Source organism: Pelodiscus sinensis, chromosome 5 (assembly GCF_052426305.1).
Source record: "Pelodiscus sinensis isolate ZL-2025 chromosome 5, ASM5242630v1, whole genome shotgun sequence".
Taxonomy (NCBI): Eukaryota; Metazoa; Chordata; order Testudines; family Trionychidae; genus Pelodiscus; species Pelodiscus sinensis.
Genome location: NC_143056.1, coordinates 44,380,327 through 44,395,481, shown reverse-complemented (window position 1 = coordinate 44,395,481; position 15,155 = coordinate 44,380,327). Strand labels below are relative to the sequence as shown.

At 49.2% G+C, this 15,155-nt stretch overlaps 1 long non-coding RNA gene across 2 annotated transcripts; it reads right to left on the bottom strand.

Moving 5' to 3' along the window:
- On the bottom strand, nt 1-14,239 carry LOC142829104 (uncharacterized). 2 transcript variants are annotated; one of them, XR_012903383.2, is made up of 3 exons: nt 11,812-14,239; nt 9,625-9,738; nt 1-4,670 (listed from the first exon to the last, which is right to left on the bottom strand). It is a non-coding gene; the product is annotated as an uncharacterized LOC142829104 (long non-coding RNA). The 2 variants fall into 2 exon arrangements; XR_012903382.2 differs by lacking the exon at nt 11,812-14,239 and adding an exon at nt 11,040-11,177.
- Between the last annotated feature and the right edge of the window lie 916 nt (nt 14,240-15,155).

The following is a 15,155-nucleotide window of genomic DNA, read 5'->3' as shown; positions in this document are numbered from 1 at the left end:
GGTTTGTGACATCAGTGGCAAGTAAGTCAGTTGGCAAACAATTAGGGAGGTTGTAATTAATTTGCATAGTACAATCCTGTTGGGCAAAAATGCTAATGATGTAGTGCACTCCTCATAGACTTACCATACAGCATATAATGGCTCCCAGGACGTGTCTCCAAACTGCCCTATTATTCTTGGTCAGTCCTCACCTCCCACAACTGACTTGGCTCTTGTCTTTCTAGCTTATAGAGGTAGCTGTGGAATATAGGAGCATCACTACCAACGCCCAACTAGCTACATGTGTTACCCAATGGGTATCAGGAGTTAAAACCAACCAAAGACTGCAGGATCTTGAGGCATTATCGGAGATGGTCTGGGAAGCATGTTTTCCTCCTCTGCAGTCCTCTGGGGCCGCAGCTTTTGTCTACAGTTAAATCTCCCTTATTTTGTCCCTTGAATCCCAACTCATCTGCATCAAACACCCCTTCTCACCGATCACTTGACTGCACTGTAGCATGGCTTTCATTCCTTCCTGCAGAGGGCACTAGTGCTCATACACACCATTGAGCTGCATTGCCATTGTCTTCCCAAGAGCTCATCTGCAAACCTATACTCCACATCTCACTCTCTCCCCAGGACTAAATTCTGCTCCTCCCCAGAGCAGCGCAGAAGGAAAGGTTACTCACCCTGTGCAGTAACTGGAGCTCTTCGAGATGGTTGTCCTCGTGGGTGCTCCGCTCCACCTCAGGTGCGCAAGCTCCGCTGTGCCCATGGTCAGCAGACTTGATAGCAGTGCCTCCCCTCTCCCCAGTTGGCTGTGCATTCAGAGTCAACGCTTGGAACAGTCATCCTGCCTGCACAGCCAACCGCCTCCTCAGTTCCTTCTCTGACCGTGATGCACTTGGATCTGAAGCCGAGGGAGGAAGGTAGGCGTTGCCATTGGGCTTGTATGACATGTTTGCCCAGGTTTGCTCCATGTCATATTAGTGAGGCGCAGTGCTGTTTTTTGTTTGTTTAGAAAAAAAATAAAAGGTGATGGTACTCCAGGGGAAAAGTTGTTGAGCTCTGACTGGAGGTGCCAGTACTTCGTCTGCAGGTGCCGGTATTGTGTACCTGGCAGTACAGTCACACAAAAAAACACTGGCGAGGCATCTGTAGTGATTGTTAGTGTTACAGGTGGTCGCTGGATGGGTACCCTGCTGCACACATTGTGATGCAGTGTCCACCATGTAAGCGTGGACTTTATCTTGTTTGGTATGGAAAGTTGTCTGTTTAGATGGTGCATGTGTGTGGCCTTTACACCATCCTTAGCCATGCCTGTAATGGTCTCATGTGCCGCTGAGCATGTAGTACCACAAATATGGCCGCTGCCATGTGTCCCAGTAGTTGTAGGCATTTGGTAGCAGACAAAGCAATTGAGTTTTCGAAGATCTAAAATCAGTCTCCAACCCCCTGTCTTGGTGGTGGTGAAGTAGTGGGAGTAAAATCCCCTCCCACTGTGCTCTGGTGGAACCTCTTCTATTGCCCCTAGTTGTAAGAGGTGTTGTGCCTCGTATACGAGAACCTATTTGTAAGGGGTCCTTGAAGTGGGACAGGGAGGAGGGTTGGTAGTGGGGGATGGGATGGAGTATCCAGTTTCAATGTTCTCCAACACTCACTTGTTCATGGTGAAGGTCTGCTGGATAAAATGCAGCTAGGCTGCTGCCAAATACTGTACGAAGTATGAATTGCTGCCCTGGAGATCTCAGAGCTGTCCGACCCTCGACCAGATCATCAAAACGCTTGACGAGATGTTGAAGGTTTTTGTATGGCTGCCTGGTCAGATGCTTGCCTATGCCTTTTCTTTCTTGGTCGGCACCTGCAGTCTTGGTTGAATGGTATAGGTTTATCTCTGTGTGAAAGATCTTCCCTGTTTCTTCCTATTCATCGGTACGTGTATGACTAAGGTCTTCAGTGTGGCTCTTGAGTCCTTCAGCGTATGAAGTGAGGCATTCTTGGATTCAGTGAAAAGCTTCATGCCTTCAAAGGGTAAATCTTCCACCACGGACTGGACCTCTCTTGGGAAGCTGGAGCCATGAAGCATGCCTCATTACGACTGCAGGCACTAGGGACATTGAGGCAGTGTCTTCTAAGTTTAGTGCAGCCTATAGGGCTGTTCTAGAAATTAATGTCCTTCCTTCTATTGCTCTTCTTTGTTGTCTAGAAGCTCTCCAATAACATTTGACAATTGATTGAAAATGTGATGTGTATACTTTGCACAGAGGATCACATAGTTAGCAATCCTGAGCTGAAGGCTAGCAGACAAGTAAACCCTTCTTGCCCGTTAGGTCCAAACACTTCCAGTCCTTGTCTTAGGCTACTGTGCGCGTGGCCTGCTGCTTGCCCTTTTGGTTGACTGCCTCGACCACTGGGGAATTTGGAGTGGGATGAGAGAATAGAAATTCTGCACCTTTCGGGGCCACATAATACTTGCGGTCAGATCTTTTACCACTCGGTGGGATTGTTGCTGGTGTTTGCTATAGAATTTTGGCAGGCTCCATGAGTGCTTCAATCATTGGGATTGCCAGCTTGGCCTGTGGTGAAGCGTGCAGAACATTCGTTAGCTTATGCAGAGTCTCAGGCAGAGCTGAGAGCGATATGTCCAGTGTGTCTGCAACCCTCTTAAAGAGCTCCTGAAAGGATTTGAAATCATCCCCTGCATTGGGGGGCGGGGACATGATTGTGTCATCGGCTGACAAGAATGGAAGGTGCTCAGTTAGTGGCAGGTCTTCTAAGGTCCTTTCTGCCCGTGACATCCTTCTCTGCTCTGAGAAGGCAGGATGGTCAGGTGACTATGTGGGGAGAGTGTGGGGGTTGAGAGCCTATGGTAGGTGGGGCTGCTGAGGTTGTTGCCCTCTATATGGCACCCATGGGTCCCAGTATGGCCAGTTGAGTGAAATGGGTGGCAGGAGCCCTTGTGGCTGTTGCCACTGCTGCAGTCACAAAGGGCTGGGAAACAAGCTTCTGGGAGCGTGCATATTTATGGCATCCTCCTCATTATCAGTGAGTAAGGAAGGCGCCAAGGCTGGTGTTACTGAGAGACTATATCTACAAGTATTTGGGGTGGCACCTGTTCTAAACGGAGGCGTGCCTGGTATTTCTCTCACTCGCAGTTCTGCTGTGGAGATAAACTGAGGCAACTGAGGGGGGGCAGGATGGGCCTCGGAGTGAAACGCATTGTCGGTGCCAGTAATGAAGGTCAAGCCAGGGCCAAGTGCCTCTTATGAGCGTTCCCGCTCTTAGCCGATGCTGGCTCTTTAAGAGTTTGCCCTGCAGCGCTTGGTGCCGGCACGGATTGCACTCTCACCAGTGCCGCTGACAGCGGCTTTGCGGGTGCCAGCTTGGAGCTTCTATGTTTAGGTTCCTCATCCGGTTTGAGGAGGGCGGGGGGGAAGGTTGAACCTTCTCTTTGTAGTCCTGGCTTTTGTGAGTACCAGCCGCATTCCCCTTCTGTTTCTCTGGCGGCTTAGCTGCGGCGGGCACAGAGACAGACTTGCTGTTCACAGAGTGCTTCCTCAGTGGGGAGTCAGAGCCTGCTGAGGAGTGGGACCTTTTTCCTCAGCATTTGAGCCCTGTCCTGGTCCCTGGGGCTTGATAGAGTAGTTGCCCCTCTGGCATGAGCCTGGGGGGGCAAGATTCTATCTTGTCTACCAGCAGCTGTAGAGTCTTCCTCCAGCTGCATTATTTTAAGCTGGAATTCCCTGGCTCTTCTTGTTCTACTGGTCAGCTGCAGGCAGTGTTTGCACTGCTGTGTATTGTGTTCTTGATCCAGGCAGCAGACACACCGCTCGTGTCTATCTGATATTGAAATGGACAATTTACAGGATTTTCACTTTTTGAATGCTGGGGAGCCAGGCATGTTTTGGTACAAGGTCCGTTTTGAGGCTGTCTCTTTTTGCTAAAGACCATGAGTCTGTGTAGGTGGTGGATAAACTACAACTTCTGAGAAGCAGAGGGAAGAGTCCCTTGCTCTTACTCTTCCTTCCCCCTTCTCTCCCTTTTTTTTAAATAAATGTAAGAGGAAAACATTAGACTAAGCTAAGTAATGCTAACACTAAGCACTAATTTTAAGTCTAACTATAGTAGAATGAGGTAAATGAGGGCAACTGCTCTGTGCGACTGAAGCCAGCAGCAGTCAGAGAACTGAGGAGCCGGATGGCTGTGCACACGAGATGATCATTCCAAGCGTGGCACACCAGCGCTCTGCATGCACAGCCAATCAGAGGCACTGCTATCAAAAGTTTGCTGACAATGGGTGCCAGTGGTGCTGGTGCACCTAAGGTGGAACACCCACGGGACACTCCTCGAAGAACTACTCAGAGATCCAGCCCCAGCAAGAGAGCACGCCAAGGCAAGGAACCTGATGGAGGTCTGCTTCATTTAGTGTCTGAGTTCAAACTGATCAGCACTGTGTGACATGAGCCTGTGCATAACAATAAAAGGGACTCCAACTAGCTCTTGCCCAAGTCTCTTAAAGGTACAGTTCCCCACAGAGGACTGAAGCTCAGGCCTTTCCCCTCCCCCTCTACACCTCAACGCCCAGATTTCCAGAACAAGGCCTCTCAGGGTTTGGGGACCTGGGAAGAAGTTGACTCACTTCAGCATCCATATTCTTGCAGCAGCAGAGTTGAGTTGATGGTGATTCAGAGCTGTCAAGAAACAACAGGGAGCAGATCTGAGACACAGGACCTCTTCCCAAGCCCCACAGCCCCTGAGGTGTCTCATTCACACGTGTATAGAATACGACTTATTATCGAGGATGCTGGCCAAATCTAGCTTTGTGCTCCATCCATAGGGCGCTCCCAAACAAATGTATCCATGGACATCACTGTGTTGCCCTAGCAACCAGGGCAAAGAGCCTCTTAATTAGTGCAGTGTGCTTTGGGACTATAGATTTCTGTGTCCTACTCATTCCATGCCTCACTCTTTCTACAAACTGAATCTGTGTTGATCTTGACTGCATGCAAACCCCTAACATGCTTGACACTCCTAGAAAACCTCGCCTATGCTGCATGGTGGGAAAGGCACCAAGCCCCAGAGCTCTATGCAATTTGATGACCCTGTGAGCTTTGGGTCTGCTGCTAAAGTTATTACTGCACACCTGTTCTTCAGAAGGGAATTTACAGACAGGGCTCGCACATCTGGTTTGTACAACAGACGTTTGGAAGTTTATCAAAATGTTTTCAAACATTTCAAACTCTGGGCATTAGTCTCAGTGCTGTGGTGGAGGAAGCAGAAGGGCTGGAAGGATGTGCCCTTCTTACACCCCACAGCAGGCTGGGCAAGGCTTCACACAGTGAACTCCTAGAAACAAGATGGCCTGTCCAAGTCACTGGCTGACACGAAACATGCTACACCCTGTCAGGGAGGCTCTTTCAGCAAATTGCAATCTCCCACGAGCACAAGGTGGGAAGATGAGCTCTAGCAACATTCACAGATAGAAGAAGCCTCTTCCAGAACAGCTGATTCAGCAGTACCACTCTTAGCAAAACAACTGTGGGACACTAAACGTGTGAGGATTACAAACAGATCAGCAGTGCAGGGTGCATTTGGAGAGAGGGGCCTAGTCTGCCTGATTATTGACATGCACACTTCAACCTCCAGAGAGCCAGAGCTCAGACCATGGCTCTTAGTAACCTATTACCAGAGACAGGGTCAAACTGGAGCTAAGGGCTGTTTGCCCTGCTTGCAGTTGCATCTGCTTATTCTCATTAATGCAGAATTGCAAGGCACATACTCCAGTTTTCCTTCCCAAATAAAAAGCTTTCATTCCATGTTGAAATTTCCCACGATTGGAGAGCAAGCTCTCTCCAACAGCACAGTCCTTCTCTTTTCAGTAGCATCTCAGAAATCCCAATATCTGCAGTCACATGGAGTCTAAATTAGGTGTTACCACTCAAAAAGATCTTGGAGTCACTGAGTGGATGTTTTCAGAGAACTCTCCACAATGTGCAGAATGTTGGGAATAATTAAGAAAGGAAACATAAGACAGAAACTATCAAACTGCCTCTATATAAATCCATGGTACAAACGCATACTGAATACTGCGTGCAGATGTGATCGCCTCATCTCAAAAAAGATATATTGGAATTGGAAATACAGGCAGTCCCTGACTTACGCGGATCCGACTTATGTCGGATCCGCACTTACGAACGGGGCTTTTCTCGCCCCGGAGCTCACGGGCGGCGGGTCGCCACCCGTATCCTCCGGGGCGAGAAAAGCTTCTCCCGGTCTCTCTGGTCTGCTGGGGGGGGGTCCAGCAAAGCCGCTGGACCCCCCCAGCAGACCAGGGACACCCGAGCAAAGCCGCCGCCTGGGCAGCTTTGCTCATTTGCCCGGGAGCAAAGCCGCCCAGGCCGCGGCTTTGCTCTAGTGTCCCTGGTCTGCTGGGGGGGGAGGGTCCAAAACCTTGGAGCACGCCCGCAGGAACGGCTGCCATATGAGGAGAGAATAATTAGACCATGACTTTTCAGCTTGGAAAAGAGACAACTAAGGGGCATATGATAAAGGGGTATAAAATCACGACTAGTGAAGAAAATTTGTTCATTCCTTCCCATAACATAAGAACTAGGGGTCAAAAAGTGAAATTAACAGGCAGCAAGCAGGTTTTAAACAACCAAAAGGAAGTATTTTCCTCACACAGTGTACAGTCAACCTGTGGAACTCCCTATTAGAGAAGATTGTGAAAGGCCAGCACTTTTACTAGATAAGGTCACAGAGGATAGGTCCATCAATGGCGATTAGCCAGAATAAGCAGGGATGGTGTCCCTAGCCTGTTTGTCAGGGCTGGGAATGGGTGACTGGGGTTGGATCATTTGATTATCTGTTTAATTCATCCCCTCTGGGATACCTAGCAGTGGCCACTGTCAGATGACAGGATACTGGATTAGATAGACCTTTAGTCTGACCCAGTATTGCAGTTCTTCTATTCACACCCATGCTAATCAGACCCAGGTGCAATACTTGTAATACTATTGGATTTCTGCTCTTCCCAGGCATTCCTAGCTATAGAAACACAGCTAACAGCTAATGTTTTAATTAACAGACAGCGGCGGATATAGGGCACGGTGAGCGGGGCGGCTGCCCTGGGCTTCAATAGGCCCCGCGCGCACGCGCTACTACCTTTCGGCTGTGGCCGTGTCACATGCACAAAATTGTGCTGCCCTGGGCCCCGCGCTTCAATAGGCTCCGCACCCTGGGCCCTGCAAAACTCTCCTCCACCCCAGCAATTAGACATGACAAACTCAAAGACCTGCTAGTTGCTGGAGTAAAATATAACCAGAACCCACAACATGCTTTGTATCTGCGGGCTCCTGATTTGTAGCCAGAGGTTCTCAAAATACATGCGACCACCTACCTCTAATATTTTTCCCAAAATACTTAATTTTAGGAAAAACAAGTAAATATGTACATATGTCCAACTCACTGTACATTTATTTATGTAGGTGTCTTTTGCAAACTCTGTAGTAATGTTCAGTTATTTCTAATGGACCAAAACTGAATAGAAACACAAATAAGGTGCTTTCTATGTTGTCTTTTTTTCTGCTTTTTACATGACTTTTTTGAAATACTTGCTAGTTACTAAGTTGGCTGTGAAAAGGGATATTAAACATACAACTATCACTTTTCATAGCAGACTTCAGCCCTGGCAAACCCAAGGACAAATTAAGCCCTGAATGGGGAGATGGGTATGGATTAGGGATGTTAAATATCGGTTAATTAAATAATCCAGTAATCATGAATTCTTATTGGTTCGTTGACTATTCTACAGTCCCTGAGGGCAGGACTGGCAGCCACTGTATCAGAGGCAGCAGAGCAGGATGCCAGGCGGGAGCTGGTCCGCAGCAGCTCGGGGTGGCAGCAGCCCGTTTACAGGAGCGTCTGAGCTCCTGGACCCAGCAAGAGCCGGAACTAAGCTGGGCTGCCTGCCTGGCTCCTAATACACTTTAAATGCAGAGCTGCAGCAGGGGTAGGTCCTGGACCCAGTGTAAGCCAGGACTGAGCCAGGCTGCTGGCCAGCCTGCTAAAAAATTTACTGGCAATGGATGGGGGAAATGAAATGCATGTAGTCTATAAGCATTAACCTATGAGCTTTTGCTGATCAATTAATCGGTTAATCAACTACACTATTACATCCCTCGTACAGATGCAGTGTGGACCAGCACAATGGTGCACTTAGCAAGGCAGCAGCAGCCAGGGGTAATGAGGGCTGAGCTTGGGGCCAGAGCCCACCACTGCACAGCAAGCAAATGCAGCCCAAAGTTCTGTGACTGGAGCCTCCCACCCACCAACCGTAAACCAAAGCTAGACCCACTGGGCTAGACCCAAGGTGCGCACAGTCCCATACAATGGGTTACTGTAAGTGGAGTGCTGCTGTAATAGGATGCATCTTCCCTTCATACCAGGTCTGAACATGGAAAGTACAGAGAGGGTATACGTTCTGGAAGTCCACCTCTTCATTCCCAGCTATAGCAATGCCAGCCTGGCTCCTTTCTACTCCTTACCATACACATCAGAAATCACTCTTTATAGCTCCCCTACTCACTTCATCCTCCTGCTTGGTCAGGAGGTAAAGATAATGCCTGTAGGACTACAGCACTGTACACCAGCCTGCCATACAAGGGGATTTGCCAAGCTGAACCCTGGTATAAGGGAGTGAAGCATCCCTCATATGATGATGTGCATAGACCAAGATGACAGGTCACAGGGGTGATGCAGGAGGAGTGAAACTCCATGGAAAATCTGAAAATTGTCTCCCCATTTTTTATAACCCAGCTGACTATAAATGGCTCCCACCGTATTTACTTTGAGACACTCCAGAGATGCATATTTGGCCTTGCTTTTATGTGCATCTTGTGGAGATCTGAGCTCTAGCTCCAACCCTGCCATTAGCACTGTGCAATACTAAGCACATTACTGCCACCTCTGGGCATCAGCTTGCCAATAATTCTTACGTACCTCACTGGAGGGCAAGGGGGTTAACTTGTTTTTAAAGTGCTTTGAGAGCCTCTGAAGGAAGGTGTTGGAGAAGCTGAAACCTAAAGGTCAGGGGCCATGTAATAGCTTCAAGAAGTACAACACACATCAGCCTGCAGCAATAGAAAAAGGAACGTGCACATTACCCTGGTGTGCTTGCCTCACGCCCATTCCTCATTTCTTACCGCATCTGCTTTAAGGTCCTGGTGCTAACCTTAAAGCTCCCCATAGGTTGAGCCTAGCTGTCTCAGAGCTGCCTCACTGCATGAGACTTATCTTGAGTGCAGGGATCATTGAGAGAAGCTGACAGGACCGACAGGAAACACACACAGGAACAGAAGTGAGGAAATTGTTCCTCGTCTGAGGGGCTAATGATGAGAACTTATGCACTGGTGAGCCTGCCTCCTTCAGGCCATGGCAGAACAATCTTTTTGCACAGGTTTCTCCACAATACAGACACTTGGGATTCCAGGCCACCCTCTTGCATGTGCAGATGCTCAAATCCTTTCCAAAAATCCACTTCTGCCACCATTCCCACAAGAAGAGAGCTTTACACATCAATGAAAGAAATAATGAAAAATAAGCCTGAGTCACTCTGCACTGTGGGTACTGTATTCTAGGTCTCACCTTAGGTTCAGTCAGCTTCAAGGCAGGACCTGGCTTCCACGGTATGTACACTGTGTAGCACTGAGCACGGTCAGCCCTGCACAAATAAGCACAGAATAGCCTGGCAGCGCTTTCCTGTGGAAACCAAAGAGCAAGAGCAGCTTCACATATGAGAATTCCAAAATCAGAGGTGCAACGAAGAGCATGAGCCAAGCTGCTGCTTTTTAAACAGCACCTTGGTCACCTAGATCCCATGGTTATGGAGAGTGGTCTCATAGTAGGGCACTGGTCACCTGGATTCAAACCCACCTCTCTGGTCCCCATTTATAAAATGGCAATATCACTTCTTTTCTCCTACCTGATGTCTGCACACTGGGGCCCTGGGATCTTCACTGGCAACTCTAGGCACTACCATAACACAACTTAAAGTAAAGGTGAGGTATGTCCTCCATAGAGAACATTGTGCTATTGTGCAGGCTGCACCTAGGTCCCACTTGCCTTGCTGCTAGTTGCTTAGGAGAAATGAAGATGCTAAGCTGTGCATTACACTGGGCAAGGATATGTTTGTTATGCTAATGGAGATGGTTGGGCCAAGTTTGTTACAGGGGCAGTGAACTTCACTAGACACAGCACAGGTGCTGCTGTGGCCTGGGGAGATGGCTGGTTCAGACAGAGTGGGTGGAACTGGGGACAACTCTAAAAAGGGAACTGGGTTTCATATACAAGAGAAAGAAGGGAACTTCAGGGCATCAATGTGATTGCTTCTATCCAGAACGTTGGCTTCTCCCTGGGACAGAGGCACAATCTCACTGACCCTAGGCAGGTTATGTTTGCCCATGGGGGAGGGAAGGTGGCTTTGTGCTGCTTGATAAATTGAGCTGGGCCCTCTGTGCGGACAGATCACTAGGCCTTTTGTCTCTTCACTCTCACGGAGGGTGAAACTGATCCCTCCCCCCATCCATCACTCTGCAAGGCAAGCTCAGGCCCCCTGCTCCCCACAGGCAGAGCTTTGTTCAAGGGATGAATCAACACTTCGTCCACTTACCTCCACCCCCCATGGAAAACCTAACCTGGGGGGGAGGTCAAGTGTGGCTTTCCCAAGCGGCACTGTACCACTTAGCAGTGCAGAAATTTCTGAGCCTCTCCTGGGGCTGGGTATGCAGGAAAGGCACTTCCCTTACAGAGACAGGAAAGCAGCCACCAAAAGCTTTAAAAAAAAAAATGAATGGGGGTGGGGTGGAGGGAGACAAACAGTATTAGCCTTACTCTGAAGCATGGGTCAAGGCAAGAGAGAAGGGAAACTCTTCCAAAGATGAGAACAATTAGATAGTGGATCATCACCCTCCCCACAAGCAGGATGTAGGAATATGGTCTAAATAGAGCCACCACACCAACACTAATTCAGTTTCACCACCACGTTTTATCTCAGGGCCAACCTCCATTAGGGCTATTTGCAGCACTGCAGCTCTAAGATTTCCTTTGAGCAGGTCTGATTAAAGCAGTGCTCCAGATGGCTTAGACTAGCACTCCGACTCTCCCAGGGTGCTCATGCTCCCAGAGCTCCACCAGCATCAGCTCTGGCCATCAAGATGAGAGCAAGCTCACATGGGATTTATAAGTCCCCGCCAGCCTTTCTATCAGATTTGTTTAATGATACTCCCTTCTAGCCCTCCAACCCAAGCCAGGTGAAGTGCATTAGTTAGACCACAAAGGGAATGCCCCCATGGCCTAACTGCCACCACAAACAGAGCTCCCAGTAATCTGTGCACATGTGTAGCCATTCAGGAGTGATTTCATTGCCACCCAGCTGATTAGCAGAATGCTTGTAGGTAGGTTTTTTGGTTTCTACTGGTGGTGCACATTCACACATACCTTGGTGCACATAAAATTTATTACACACTGTTGGTGCTGGGTTCGATAAAATGGTAGGAGCCCCAGAGGCTTAAGGCCAAATACCCAGTGAAAATACAGAATGATGGCAAGACAACAAGTTTTGCTAAAGAAGGAGTGATTTATTAAGCAGAACAACTACCTAATATTTACCATACAACAACTTTTAAACCCTACCTAAGTTACAGCTAAGTCAAATATATACACACTTTAAAAAAACTGTTTCTTTAACACTGACAATAGCAAGGGTAGCAATATTTTTTCTAACCTGGCTCTTTTAAACAACTTAACAACAGTGGGGGCAAATTAAATACTTACAAACTCAGCAACAACAACACAAAGACACACAAGGAAACAGGAGCATGCTCCAGATTCATACACCCCTTTTAGACTTTTTAGATTCGGTGGGTGGGAGGCAGCCTTTGGGTGATCAGTCCTAAGCCAGACTCAGATTCTGTCTTCCAGCATCCCATAGTCCTCCCCCAGCTAAGGGCAGAGAGGTTTTTATGTTCTTGCCTATTACCATATTTGGTGTTGTTTGTGCTCTGGGAGTGGCATGGGTGTGGTGTGAGGCCCATATATGGTGTTGAGTGCTGGACTCTGACAAGCTCCATTTTATTGGTAGATAAGCCTTGTTGCTATCCATGTGACGTGGTGAGATTGCTGAGGTAGATCTCGGCTATAGGTGCGAGGCTTGGCCAAGAGAACCCATACTTGACACACACAGATGGGAAAAATCTGCACATGGATGGGAAAGATTAGAAGGAACATTGCCCACAAGTCCCATAAAATTACCTAATCATCATAGACCCTGGGACACCAACTTTGGGAGCAAGTGCTCAGGGTCTTGGAGAATGTTCTTACCAGCACAGTGAAGGGTATTCCCATGGCGTGTCTTCAAAGAGTCCTCAAATAATTGACTTCAGTGAAACTCAGACTGCAAATTAGGCACTTGCTGATTTGCAGGATCAAGGCCTATGACTGTAATTTTTCTGGGACCAGGAGCATGTTTTTCTAAGTGCTTGTACAGCCCCCAGCATATTGGTCTCTATTTCAGTATTTATATATTACAATTAGTAGCAATCAGGCTACATAGATGTTCCAGAACCCAAGCAGAGATCAAGTCCTGGTCCTAAGGAGCTAACTGTCCTGCTCCGACAACCCCTGGAAACACAGATCAGATGCAACAATTTGCAACAAGTTATCACTGTCAATAGCAATATTTTCCTGAGGCATATGCAAGTTAACTTTACTAGACTCATCCCTGGGCCAGGGCTGGAATGTGGCAGCTCTTTGAAGGGACAAATTTTATTCCTTATAAAACCCAAGGCATGGAAGGTTCTGCAGTCCTGAAAACCCATGCTCCTCAGGAGGATGCCAGAGCTCTTTGCAGGAATGGAATGCCCTCCAGAGCCCAGCTCTACAGGCTCTGCCACACTGCTGCTGGAATTGTGTATTGGAACACGGCAGAGCTGGTGGCCCTTGACTGCACAGTTCCACTGATCTTTTCCCGCAGCTGCGAAGAGAGCATAGCCAGAGCAAAGCTATCATATCTGTATGCTCCCCCAGAAGTCTTCACCTGGATCCTATGCTCCATCCAGACTGCAGGCAGTGAACCAAGCCAAGCAGTGGGGACTGTGCAGGAATAGTCTCCCTTCCCCCCCCACAAGTCACATGGAGCCATTCTACTCATGGAGCTATTCACATTCACCAAACCTCTTTTTGCAAAGCTGGGACCCACCCTTGGAGATCCTGCTCCAGCTGCCAGCTCCTTCCATTTGATCCTTTGACTTTCATTCACTCCCTTTGTGTCTGAGGCTATCTGCAGCAGCCTGAGATTGTCTCAGTTGCAGGATGGTAGCAGCGAGGGCAGCAGCTGGAAGGTGAACTGCAGGGAGTTGGTGCCAGACACTCCAGTTCCTTTCATGCCTCTCTCCTTCTGGAGTCAAGGTCAAAGGACAGGGCAGAGCAGGGCAGCTCCTGCAGCTGAAGTCCAAGAGGTCGTGGTTCTTGCTTCTATTGTCCTTTTCTGGGGTCACTGTCAGAGGGACAAGCTGCTCAAACAAAGCCTGGTGAACCTGTAGCCAGGAAGGCTGGGATACAGCCATCGGTGTCCTTCCAAACCATGCAGATTTCATTCCTAGGGTTGCCAAGTGTCCGGTATTCAACTGGACCGTCTGGTTTTTGGGGCCTCTGTCCGGTAAAAAAATTCAGAAAATACCAGACATGTGTAATGTCTGGTATTTTCTGTTTTGCCGGCTGGGTGCCAGACGGAAGCCTGGCGGGGGTGAGGGAAGTGGCTGGGAGGCGGAGCGTGATCGGCGCTGGGAGCCTCTGGTTGCGTCTGACATAGGAATGACGCCTTGGGGAGGAAGAGAAGCCCTGTCCGTGCTCCTGAGCAGGGGCGGATATAGGGCAGGGCGAACAGGGCAGCCGCCCTGGGCCCCTTGCTTCAGAAAGCCCTGCGCATGCGCCGTGGCGCCGCTACGTATGCGCATGACCTCACTGAGCATGCGCTGTGGCAAAGGGGGGCCCCGCGGCATTATGCTGCCCGGGGCCCCGCAAAACGGTCATCTGCCCCTGCTCCTGAGCTCTGTACAAGCATGTTGTGGAGCAGTAGGTGGACTCGCTCATGCTTCGCCGGGATCATATGCAGGACAAGCAGCACCCTGGGATCTGCATGTGCCCGGGTCAGTCCTGCTCCCCGCCGGCAATTCTCTCCCCGCACTGCTCCCAACCCCCCACTCCCAGCCAGCCCTGCTTCCTGCCGGCTGGTTCTCCTCCCCCAATCTCCCCCAGTCAGCTCCGCTCCCCCCGATCTTCCCCAGCCAGCCCTGCTAACCCCGACCCCCCCTCCTTGGACCAGCCCTGCTTCCCACCAGCCAACCCCCTGAAATTGTGGAAGAAAACATTGTCCTCACTCTGCGTTGTGTTTACGCAACAAGTAGCCAGAGGCAGTTTTATTACGAGCTGCAGCAAGGGAAAAACTGGTTCGGACGGGGGGGGAGTCCCCCCCTCACCGAGGCAGATCTTCGAATACAAGCAATTATGAAGCAGTTTATATACTGTCTATTAAATATAATAACAATAACAATTAGTCTCCTTCCCATTACAAACATCAATGGCTAACAGTTATTTAGTTCCACCCATATGCTCCTTATCTCAAGGTCCCTACCAGAGTCAGCATTCTATCCTTATCTCCGTATGGAGGCGAGAGGCGAAGGCAGCGTCTAATTACAGATCTCGCGTTGTCAGGCCACAGACTTAGCCTGACTCTTGCTCTCTTGTTAACAAGACCAAGATGGTCACTATAGGATCAGGGGAATCACAGAGGAAAGGGAGGAAGGGAGAGGAAGAAAAAGAAAGTAAACTTTCCACTGGCCTGGGAAGTCTAGGTCTGGGCAAAATATGGCCAAGGGGCTGGATCCGGCCTGTGGATACTGCAGGGAACCCCAGGCAGGCTCCCAGCTTGCCTTGCCCCACCCACACAAATGCAGCCATGGGGGGGTTTTCTTTGAAAACAGAGTCTGGAGGGGAGGGGAGAAGTTTTAGAAACTGCTCCCATCCCCAGCACAATCCCATCGGCCTGTTTCTGGCCAGAAATTGGCCAGTGGGAGCTTCCTATTTCAGTAACAGGCAGCCATGAAGCACAAGGGGCTCCA